The 12,276-nt window shown below is 47.8% G+C and overlaps 1 pseudogene; it reads left to right on the top strand.

The window, feature by feature from the left end:
- The window catches only part of LOC140898123 (butyrophilin subfamily 1 member A1-like), a 73,645-nt pseudogene that overhangs the window by 28,237 nt on the left and 33,132 nt on the right, over positions 1–12,276 (top strand).

Below are 12,276 nucleotides of genomic sequence, written 5' to 3'. Positions count from 1 at the left end.
ACATTCCACAGTGAGGGAATTCAGCATTTTCCATGATCCCACAGAATTCAGGAGGTTTGTTGCACACAAGGTTTGTATTTTAAAGAATCCTTATTGAGGTTGCAAAAACAAACCATCCCAATGTGTAGAAAGAATAGTAAATATGGCAGGCGACCAGCTTGGCTTAACAGTGAAATCCTTGCTGTTCTTAAATACAAAAAAGAAGCTTACAAGAAGTGGAAGATTGGACAAATGACCAGGGAAGAGTATAAAAATATTGCTCGGGCATGCAGGAGTGAAAGCAGGAAGGCCAAATCACACTTGGATTTACAGCTAGCAAGAGATGTTAAGAGTAACAAGAAGGGGTTCTTCAGGTATGTTAGCAACAAGAAGGTGAAGGAAAGTGTGGGCCCCTTACTGAATGGGGGAGGCAACCTAGTGACAGAGGATGTGGAAAAAGCTAATGTACTCAATGCTTTTTTTGCCTCTGTCTTCACAAACAAGGTCAGCTCCCAGACTACTCCACTGGGCAGCACAGTATGGGGAGGGGGTGACCAGCCCTCTGTGGAGAAAGAAGTGGTTCAGGACTGTTTAGAAAAGCTGGATGAACACAAGTCCATGGGGCCGGATGCACTGCATCAGAAGGTGCTAAAGGAGTTGGTGGATGTGATTGCAGAGCCATTGGCCATTATCTTTGAAAACTCTTGGCGCTCGGGAGAGGTCCCGGATGATTGGAAAAAGGCTAATGTAGTGCCCATCTTTAAAAAAGGGAAGAAGAAGGATCCGGGGAACTACAGCCTCACCTCAGTCCCTGGAAAAATCATGGAGCAGGTCCTTAAGGAATCAATTTTGAAGCACTCAGCGGAGAGGAAAGTGATCAGGAACAGTCAGCATGGATTCACCAAGGGCAAGTCATGCCTGACTAATCTAATTGCCTTCTATGACGAGATAACTGGTACTGTGGATGAAGGGAAAGCAGTGGACGTGTTGTTCCTTGACTTTAGCAAAGCTTTTGACACTGTCTCCCACAGTATTCTTGCCAGCAAGTTAAGGAAGTATGGGCTGGATGAATGCACTATAAGGTGGGTAGAAAGTTGGCTAGATTGTCGGGCTCAACGGGTAGTGATCAATGGCTCCATGTCTAGTTGGCAGCTGGTATCAAGTGGAGTGCCCCAAGGGTCGGTCCTGGGGCCAGTTTTGTTCAATATTTTCATAAGTGACCTGGAGGATGGTGTGGATTGCACCCTCAGCAAGTTTGCAGATGACACTAAACTGGGAGGAGAGGTAGATAAGCTGGAGGGTAGGGATAGGATACAGAGGGACCTAGAAAAATTGGAGGATTGGGCCAAAAGAAATCTGATGAGGTTCAACAAGGACAAGTGCAGAGTCCTGCACTTAGGACAGAAGAATCCCATGCACTGCTACAGACTAGGGACCGAATGGCTCGGCAGCAGTTCTGCAGAAAAGGACCTAGGGGTTACAGTGGACGAGAAGCTGGATATGAGTCAACAGTGTGCCCTTGTTGCCAAGAAGACCAATGGCATTTTGGGATGTATAAGTAGGGGCATTGCCAGCAGATCAAGGGACATGATCGTTCCCCTCTATTCGACATTGGTGAGGCCTCATCTGGAGTACTGTGTCCAGTTTTGGGCCCCACACTTCAAGAAGGATGTGGATAAATTGGAGAGAGTCCAGCGAAGGGCAACAAAAATGATTAGGGGACTGGAACACATGAGTTATGAGGAGAGGCTGAGGGAGCTGGGATTGTTTAGCCTGCAGAAGAGAAGAATGAGGGGGGATTTGATAGCTGCTTTCAACTACCTGAAAGGGGGTTCCAAAGAGGATGGCTCTAGACTGTTCTCAATGGTAGCAGATGACAGAACGAGGAGTAATGGTCTCAAGTTGCAGTGGGGGAGGTTTAGATTGGATATTAGGAAAAACTTTTTCACTAAGAGGGTGGTGAAACACTGGAATGCGTTACCTAGGGAGGTGGTAGAATCTCCTTCCTTAGAGGTTTTTAAGGTCAGGCTTGACAAAGCCCTGGCTGGGATGATTTAACTGGGAATTGGTCCTGCTTTGAGCAGGGGGTTGGACTAGATGACCTTCTGGGGTCCCTTCCAACCCTGATATTCTATGATTCTATGATTCTATGATTCCTTCTTTAGAAGATTTTAAGGTCAGGCTTGACAAAGCCCTGGCTGGGATGATTTAATTGGGGATCAGTCCTGCTTTGAGCAGGGGGTTGGACTAGATGACTTCCTGAGGTCCCTTCCAACCCTGATATTCTATGATTCTATGATTCTAAGGTGCCACAGGACTCCTCGTTTCCATTGATATGTGTTGATTCCAGTCCAGATACTCTGAGTGGCTCTACATCTCAGATATCTGGCCTTTTCAGCCTAGTCCCAGTGAGAGAAGCAATTCTTTCCCCCAAAGAAGTAGTGATGCCAAGGGGATAGGTAGAGAGTCCTACTGATAGTTCATTAAAATATTTCAGTAAAGTTTCCCATCTGTCAGACCTTCTGTGACAGAGCAGGGAGTGGGGAGTATTGACCTGGGAATGTTGTGTGGGAGTTGTACTCGTATTGTCTGCATTGATACTGGATGGTGGTGGGATATCAGGGTGTGACTTCACTTGGGGGATGATACGTGAGCATGTAACCTGAGCCCTGGAGGGGGTTGGGGCCAGGTGACACCTTCTGCCTGGGAAACTGGACAAAGGCTGGAGGAGGAGCCAGGGTGGGGGGTTGGCTGGGTGAGATGGCTGGAGGAGGGTCTCAGTTTGGAGCTGGCTGGGGAAATGGAGGGAGACCCAGGACCAGGGTCTGGGCTCCCTGGCTCTCAAGATGGACGTGACTGAGGGGGTCCTGTTGTCTGTACCTACAAGCCCTGTTTTGGACTGTGCTCCTGTCGTCTAATAAACCTTCTGTTTTACTGGCTGGCTGAGAGTCACGGTGAATCACAGGAAGTAGGACACCCATCCCAGTGTGTGTAGGGCAGTGTCTTCTGCCTTGTGTTCTTGAGTTCTACAACCAGACGTTCCTTTTCTGTGCCCCGCTCTGCTCCCTCACCCCACCCCACCCCACTCCACTCACAGTGGTTGTCCTTGGTCAGTGAGGACCCAGGGGATCAGAGGTGCATCTGTGTGAGTTTACCTCCCTCCCGGAGAAGAAGGCACCTGACTTGATCTATCCTCTGAGCACTTGCTCTGGCTAGTTACCCCACCAGCCCCTGTTCCTCTTGCCGATCACCTTCTGCCACCTGTGTCTGCTGTGACCTCGGCAGGTCAGTCTCTTGAGGGTCTATCCAGCTCTTAGTGACGGTCAGCTCTGAGGCTGGGCAGAGACACTGTCCCACCAGAAGTGATTGTCAGCTCTTTTAAGCACTTAAAATAACAAAAGGCTCCTAATGGAGACTATTTAGCTCTACCTCTGAACCATGGGGAGGAACAACTTAAACCAGCCCAGGCACCCTTAGGGAGCATCCACACCTCCTTGCTAAAACACTTGTCCCCACCCTGTCTCTGCTTTCTCAGGGGGGTCTGGCATTTAAGCCCCTGGCTTAGCGAGGTGACCTCTTATTTGGGACAGGTTAAGCACAGTTCTGCTCCCTTCTACTCAGACAATAAAGACAACAACACTGATAACAGCATTTCACTACCCCTGCATTCAGTACTAAAGTGATTTGTAACCCAGCACCAGCCAAAGTAGATCACTTGGAGCTACACAGCTCCTTTCTGCTAGATATTTACACAGAGTAGGAGTGTTCATGTAAATACAGTTTGCTCCTGAAGTCTCTCCCCTCTCAACTAGATGTCAGGGGACAGCTCATTCAGACCCTGCTTACATCTAGTGCTCCTGTCAGCTAATTACTAAGTTACATATAAAAAAACCACTCTAGAGTTTTCAGGTACCTAAGTAGCCCCTGGAATCACAGTTAAAGTTGCCCCCACTCCCCAAAATCAGAAATGGCACCCCGGTGAGCCAGGAGTGGCCCAAACGGCTATGGGCTCTGGCAAGATGCAGCCCCTGTGTGATAGTGTAAAGCCTGCCTTGAGCTGCAGGCCGAGTGCCAGGCACTACGAGTCACAGCAGCAGCAGTAAGGGTAGCATTATAGCATATATCACGCCACCCTTACTTCTGCGCTGCTGCTGGTGGCAGTGTTGCCTTCAGAGCTGGGTGCCCGACCAGCAGCCACCACTGTCAGACCACCCAGCCAGTGCTTAATTTGTGCCGGGATTGAGCTCTAACACCTCTTTCAATATAAATTGAGCACTGGGGGGAGGCAGTGGGGCAAGGAGGTGATGGGGGAGTAGGAAGACTGTGAGTGCCAAAGGTGATAGGGGGAGGCACCAAAATAAAAGCTTGCCCAGGGCACCAGTTTCCCGAAGGCCAGCCCTGAGATCAGGTCCAGAAGTCTAAGGGAACAAAGATTTTTGGTTTAAAAGCTGGATTTGAACTGACCAGAGGCCCAAGATCTTGGGCTACAAAGTGACAGGACCTGTTAACCAAGGGGGTAACCTTTAGAGAAAGGTTTGAAAGACTCTGAACCCTACCAGCGAGTCCCATGTGCCAGATGAGAATCCTTTGGGACAAGTGTAAAATGTGTTCAGACTTTTGATGGGTTTATGGTAACTTTTCTCTCTCAGGCTTTTGTCCTTAAATGTTCTCTGCTTTGCAAGAGCTCATAGAATCATAGAAGATTAGGGTTGGAAGAGACCTCAGGAGGTCATCTAGTCCAATCCCCCGCTCAAAGCAGGACCAACACGAACTAAACCATCCCAGCCAGAGCTTTGTCAAGCCAGGCCTTAAAAACCTCTAAGGATGGAGATTCCACCACCTCCCTAGGTAACCCGTTCCAGTGTTTCACCACCCTCCTAGTGAAATAGTGGTTCCTAATATCCAACCTCGACCTCCCCCACTGCAACTTGAGACCATTGCTCCTGGTTCTGTCATCTGCCATCACTGAGAACAGCCTAGCTCCATCCTCTTTGGAACCCCACTTCAGGTAGTTGAAGGCTGCTATCAAATCCCCCCTCACTCTTCTCTTTTGCAGACTAAATAAGCTCAGTTTCCTCAGCCTCTCCTCATAAGTCATGTGCCCCTGCCCCCTAATCATTTTAGTTGCCCTCTGCTGGACTCTCTCCAATTTGTCCACATCCTTTCTGTAGTGGGGGAAGCAAAACTGGACGCAGTACTCCAGGTGTGGCCTCACCAGTGCTGAATAGAGGGGAATAATCACTTCCCTCGATCTGCTGGCAATGCTCCTGCTAATAAAGCCCAATATGATACTGGCCTTCTTGGCAACAAGGGCACACTGCTGACCCCTATCCAGCTTCTCATCCACTGTAATCCCCAGGTCCTTTTCTGCAGAACTGCTGCTTAGCCGGTCGGTCCCCAGCCTGTAGTGGTGCATGGGATTCTTCTCTCCTAAGTGCAGGAGCTGTTTGGTTACTGGCACACGCTGTTCATAGCCCTGGGACAGGAAGCAAAGCACAGGTCTTTGGTCAGGCCTGCTGGGAAAACCACAGTGAATTGTGGGGCCTGAAACCCCAGTGTGAGGGAGAGGGACGGTGAGAGGTGACGGCTGGAGGCCCGAGACCTAAGGAGACATGCCTTGAGCAGACCACAGAGGGGTCAGAGGTGCAGTTACCCCAAGCCTGTGACTCTCTGCATTCATAGACGTGACTAGAGCACTGCATGGGGACATGATTTTCACTTCTAACGCAGGGCACGCTCTCACTGTGGGTCTTACTGCTGAATTAATGCTCCCTCTCGCCAATTTAATTTCCATTTTTCATTGTACATTTCACAGCACAGTTCACAGTGACTGGACCTGACCGTCCAATCTCCGCCTCCCTAGGAGGTGAGGCCATCCTGCCCTGCCACCTCTCCCCGAGGATGAGCGCTGAGAACATGGAGGTGGGATGGTTACGATCCCAGGACTCTGCAGTCGTTCACCTGTACCGTGATGGGCAGGATCAGTACGGAAAGGATAGGCTGGAATATCGGAGAAGAACTGCGCTCTTGAAAGATGACATCACCAGTGGGAGAGTTCTCCTGAGAATACGTGATGTCCGACCCTCCGATAATGGGCAGTACACGTGTTTTTTTCAGTCCAGTGTCTCTTATGAAGAAGCTTTATTGGAACTGCAGGTGGCAGGTCAGTGACTTGTGGTACTTTGACGTCTTCAGCAGGGTAATAGGTGGAGTCGGGGGGGGGTCATTGTGAGATGACAGGTGATTTTTCTCATTGTAGTGGGGCAGTAGCTCTGCTCTGGTTAAGGTTTGTTCTAGTTCACTGTTTAACAACAATTTTTCCCCCTAAGGGCTCTAAAATCCACACGCATACTCAGATTGCCTTGAAAATTGTTGTGGCTCATTGGAGTCTGGGGTAGGGTTAGTGGGCTAAATCTGAGGTCATTAGAGCAACGGTTCTCAACCAGGGTACATGTATCCCCGGGGTACGCAGAGAGCTTCCAGGGGGTACATCAGCTCATCTAGATATTTGCCGAGTTTTATAACAAGCTACATAGAAAGCACCAGCGAAGTGAGTACAAACTAAAATTTCATACAGACAATGACTTGTTTATACTGCTCTATACGCTGTACACTGAAATGTAAGTTCAATATTTATATTCCAATTGATTTATTTTATAATTATGTGGTAAAAATGAGAAGTGAGCAATTCTTCAGGAATAGTGTGGCTGTGAGACTTTTGTATTTTTATGTCTGATTTTGTAAGCAAGTAGTTTTTAAGGGAGGTGAAACTTTGGGGGTAGGCAAAACAAATCAGATTCCTGAAAGGGGTACAGTAGTCTGGAAAGGTTAAGAGACACTGCATTAGAGCCAGGGGTTAAGAAGATACACAAACACCAATAAAATGTCAGGTGATATTAGCATGTTGTGGTTATTACAACTTTTTTGTGCACAGCTGGGGCAAACAATGGCTGATCCTCCCCAGACTGATGTCACCAGTTGGGATTGGTTCTCGGCTTGTGTCTGGCGCCCACAGGGTAACAGTGGTTGATACACAGGAACCCATAACCCAGAGTCTGGTCTAAGCATGGGAGAACTGAGGAATTCCCCCTACCGCAGGACAGGTGAAGGCAGGAGGCCTGACAGCTGAAGGTGCTGCCAGACAGACCAGCCAGGACACAGGTGTAGCTAGTTCTGTAACCATGACATGAGATTTAGGGCAGGTGCAGTAAACACCACACTGCTGACAATCCCCATGGCTGGAAGACACCTCTGTGCACTTTTATTGACACAGCCTACAGACCTAGGGTGACCAGATGTCCCAATTTTATAGGGACAGTCCTGATATTTGGGGATTTTTCTTATATAGGTGCCTATTACCCCCCACACTCTGTCCCAATTTTTCATATTTGCTGTCTGGTCACCCTATACAGACCTCAGCACTGAAATGAGACATATGTGATCATATGACAGCGACAGCTCTGCCAGCCTGCTGTAATGCATCCCTTCACCAGTCACTACAGAAACTCCAGACACGGGGAAGGCAGTGGGAGTGCAGGCAGATCGATGCTGGAATCCAGATCCGAGAAATACAACACAAACAATGGCACCTTCCTCATGCCTGTTTATTATGGCACCACCCTCGCTGAACCACTCCCCGCTCCTGTTGCCAGCCCCAGGAGGCAGAGTTAAGGTTGCATGGCTGGGGCGCTGTGTGCTGTTACTTTGTATCTCTTGGGTCTCAGATATGTAAGTTTAGCCGCTCTCTGCATTTGGAAAGGCACAAGGCCCTACTGGGAAACTGTAATTCTGCACTGGGAAGTACTTTGTGGGAATTAATAGGTAACTAGAGAGCCCTCATGGCCAAGATGGAGTCTGCTCTGCAGAGCAGCTCCGGCCAAAACCAGGCGCACACAGTGCGGTAACTCCCTTCCACTCCAGGGGCACTTGTTCCAAACCCCACTGATGTAAATACACACACACACCAGAACAGATCAGTGAATACAGGAAAGGGAAATATCTACAGAGGGATGAAGATAGAAAAACAACAGGGGGGGAAAATGGGAATGCCGGTAAAACAGGTTACGGCCCAGTGATACCACAATTAAAAATGGGAGACACCAAGCACTGCGTCTACACTCACAGTTCAGGAGTCCTGGGTCGAGTTCTCATGCAGCAGTGAGTCTTGGGTGCTCCTGGTCATCTTTGACACCAATGAATTTTCCACAGCAAACCCCTCTAGTGCCCTCTTCTGCCGCTCTCTGCAAACCCACACAGAGCGACAGCCTTCCCACTTACCTGGCTAACAGCCTCCCTCCTTATTCCCAATGTAGAGTCACAAACCCAAGTACTCACAGCCCCATACAGCTCGGGGTGACAGCGAAACTGGGTCTGGCTCTGGTTTGTCCTTCTCAGGTGATTCCTCCCTGGCACAGCGCTCTTCCTGGCTCCCATCCTGGGGTGTCCCCAGCCAGCCGCTCTGTCACTCCTGGGCTTTGGGCAGGTTCTTGGCTGCTGTCACTGTGTGAGGGCCTCTCGCTGTAGCCCTCTTGTTGGGAGCTATAGACACACTCACCCTGTCTCTCTGCCTGTCTCCACCCTCCTCCCCCTGGAAGACCCAGCACTTCCTTTGCTCCAGGACAGGTTTGAAGGGGCCGTGCTCTCTAAGCCCCAAGGGTGTCACAAATGTTTGTAAAATTATCTTTGTAACTAAGTGAAAGTCGTGGACGACTTTAGCCTCCCTGCCCATCAGTTAAGCCAGGGGTGGCCAACCTGTGGCTCTTCAGAAGTTAATATGCGGCCCCATGTATAGGCACCGACTCCGGGGCTGGGGCTACAGGTGCCAACTTTCCACTATGCTGGGGAGTGCTCACAGCTCAACCCCTGGCTCTGCCCCCCTCCCCCCTTTCTGCCCCCTCCCTTCTGCCTGCAGTGCCCTCGCTCCTCCCCCTCCCCCCCAGATCCTCCTGCATGCCACAAAACAGCTGATCAGGAGGTGTGAGGAGGGAGGGGAAGGTGCTGATCAGTGGGGCTGCCTGTGGGTGGGAGGTGTTGGGAGCGAGGTGTGGGAGCTGATGGGGGGCTGCTGACATATTACTGTGACTCTTTGGCAATGTACACTGGTAAATTCCGGCTCCTCCTCAGGCTCAGGCTGGCCACCCCTGAGTTAAGCAGTACACAGCTCCTTCCAATGGTTCTTCTGATTCAACCCTTTGTCCCTGCTGAGAGGCACTGCCTGTGTTCATAAAAGGGAGAGTCAATCTCTTGTTCCTGCTCAGGAAACTGCAGGGTTATGTAGCAGCACCAGCTCCCCGCTATTGGTAGAGAATATGAAGCATGTGCACGTAAGGTAGAACAGCACTAAATGAGAGACACGATTGCCTCGTGGATAGCAGGGATTTCCCTACGTCCCCCCTGAATTTTCCCAACACTCCTCCCACCAGTTTTGTGAACTAGTTACACGCAGTGTTGCAAATTTAGTGATTGTTTGGAAATTTGAATTGAAATTGAAACATTAATACACACTTTAAAAGCATGTAAAGTGTATGATAAAATACGTGTATCTGAAAAAGTATAATTGATTTGAAAAGTATGAACATAGACTAGCTTCCTTATACAGCTGTTGTTTTTCATGACAGTGTCAGTGCATTCATTTCGGTGATGTTGGCCAACCTAATCATTTCAAATTATGATTTGTAAGCAAAGTCTAAATGAGCTCTCCCTGACAGCTAGTGATGAGCTGGGGGCTGTGGGGGAAAGGCTTCAGGACCAGATTGTATTTACATTCACACCTAATCTACCTAGGTATCCATCAAACGGACCTGTGTTGCCCAAGTGATAGATTTTGGCTGGGATTGGATTACAAATCTCTTGAATGTGGGGGTAAAGAAATGTTGTTATTCTTATTGTATGAGTAAAGGGCAGTAGAACTGTACTTAGCCTGTGCTGATTGAGGGCATCGAGAGAGAGGGTGGGGCCAGGTGTTTTGCTTGATGGTCTGCCTGAGTCACAAGTACTATTTGACTTACCCCCTCTACTGTTTAAAGACAGAGCTGATTAGGCTCCATAGATAGTCTTTTGTTTTGTTAAGTGACCACTACAGCTGAAATCACTGATAATCAGGTCTAAGTGCTTAGTCCTGCTGTGGGGACAGTGTTTTTGTGGAAGAGTTGGCCCAGTCTGCACTAGCAGCGAGGTTCCCCCACTGAGAGCTCAGCTGAAATCACTGAGAGCTGGGTGAAACCTCAAGAGACCAACTCACAGAGGTCATGATGGCAGCAGAAGGTGACAGCGCAGGGCCATTGGCAACAGAGCGATGGAGTGAACGGTGGCATAATGAATAACAGTGACCAGAGCGAACAGTGAGCAGCTGGAGGAATGAGCAAGGTGCCTTCTTGCCCTCCACCTAGGAGGTGAACTCATGTGAAAGCACCTCTAAACTCTGAGTCTCCACTGACCAAGGACAACACTGGTGAGTGTCAATGAGGCTGTTAAGAATGCTGGAGACACAATACAGTTCATGTGAACAAACATGGCTGTGGCATCATACTTTCTATTTAAGCAAGAGATAGCACACACTACAAACTGGAGGCCAATGTTAAGTGCATGGTCACTTGTTCATCCTGAATTTGAACACTGGTTCCGAACAAGACCAGCAGATGCTCACTATCTTTCTGCAAGAAACTCAACTGACTGGCTAGACGCAGGTGGTGCGACAGTGAAAGACTCAACAGTTGAAAAAGTGAAGAACGCTCTCTCCACATTCAAAAAATGTGCATCCATGGCTGATGAATGCACCGATGCAAATGGGAATCAAGTATTAAGTCACTGTGTATGTTATCTTGATGTCAGTGGTCGGCCAGTAGATGCATTTCTAGATGTTCAAGTTATAGAAGACACATCGGCTCCATCTGTGACAACCCACATCTTAGAAGAGTTAAATGCTTGTCAGTTGGACCCCAAACAGATGGCTGCTTGTGCATTTGATGGAGCTGCAAACTTCTCTGGAAGATATGGTGGAGAACAAGCTTTGCTCAGAGAAAAGTGTAACCCTAGTCTCTCCTATACACACTGCAGAGGCTATCTACTCTAACTATCACTAGTACGAGCTGCAGAATCTTCAAACGATATTTAAAAGCTATAAATTTAATGTCTTCATTATATTTTTCAGCAAGAGTCCAAAAAGACGGAATATCTTGGAAAATATAGAAGATATACTGGTATTGAAGTTCAAATTAGTCCAACCTGGGAAAACTCTCTGGCTTTCTCATGAGCGATCCTTAGCTGTTGTCTTAAAATTACTCCAGCCATTATTACGGGCTTTGGAAAGTATCTACCAAGATGGGATGGATCTAAGTAGTGAGGCTGGTGGATTACTTTTTCTACTACCTTCAGAGAAGACTATGACCATTCTCTCTCTTGTAAGTCTACTGTTGAAACCACTTGGGTCATTAAACAATGTCATCCAGGCATCTGCTACAACAGGAGTAGATCTTTGTCCAGCAATAGAAGCTACATTTGGATCAATCAGAGAGCTATCCATTGAAAATGTACTGGAAGAAGCAAAGACTTCAGTCCAGAAGTTGAGTAATGAAGGCATTTATATTGAATCCTTAAGTGAAGAGGACAAAAAGTGTTTGTTAAGACAACTGAAAAAGTACACAGACTTGACTCTTAAAAATCTACAACAGCGACCCCTAGATTCTACTCAACCTCTACATAGCTTTTACAGATGCCTGTCCTCTAAAACACTGACAGTTGAGTGGAGTGAGGCACTACCAGCAATGGGGCTGCTGTGGGATCAGGACAGAATAGAGAATTTGAACACACAATGGAATATCATACAACGAATGAATGAAGATTTGACTTCAACTTCTTTTTTATCATCACTAGCGGCTCGAACCGACGTTTGTGCTGTGTTTCCTGGGATGAAAGAAGTAGGAATTCATCTCTTGCTACTCCCAGTCACAACAGCTACAGGTGAGTGTTCCTTTTCATCACTGAATAGAATTTTGTGTTCTGAAAGAAGTCACCTTCTGCCTGATCACGTGAATGAACTAATGAGCATATCAACTGAAGGAATGGAAGTACCGGGCATACGAGAAGCCACCGAAGATGAACGCATTGCATTCAAGAAGTTTATTAACAGAGTTGTGCAAAATTATAACAAGGAACCAAGAAAGATGTAGATATAGTGCTTCATAGAAGGCTTGAGTAGCCAACTTTAATTTGTGTGATGATTTTAAAACATGAGTTAAATCTAATAAAATAGTCTTGAAACATTTTTCAGTTTTTACTATGGTGTCATACAACCCACCT

Source organism: Lepidochelys kempii, chromosome 14 (assembly GCF_965140285.1).
Source record: "Lepidochelys kempii isolate rLepKem1 chromosome 14, rLepKem1.hap1, whole genome shotgun sequence".
Lineage (NCBI taxonomy): Eukaryota > Metazoa > Chordata > Testudines > Cheloniidae > Lepidochelys > Lepidochelys kempii.
Note: the sequence above shows the minus strand (reverse complement) of the source record. Positions and strands in the feature narration are given on the sequence as shown.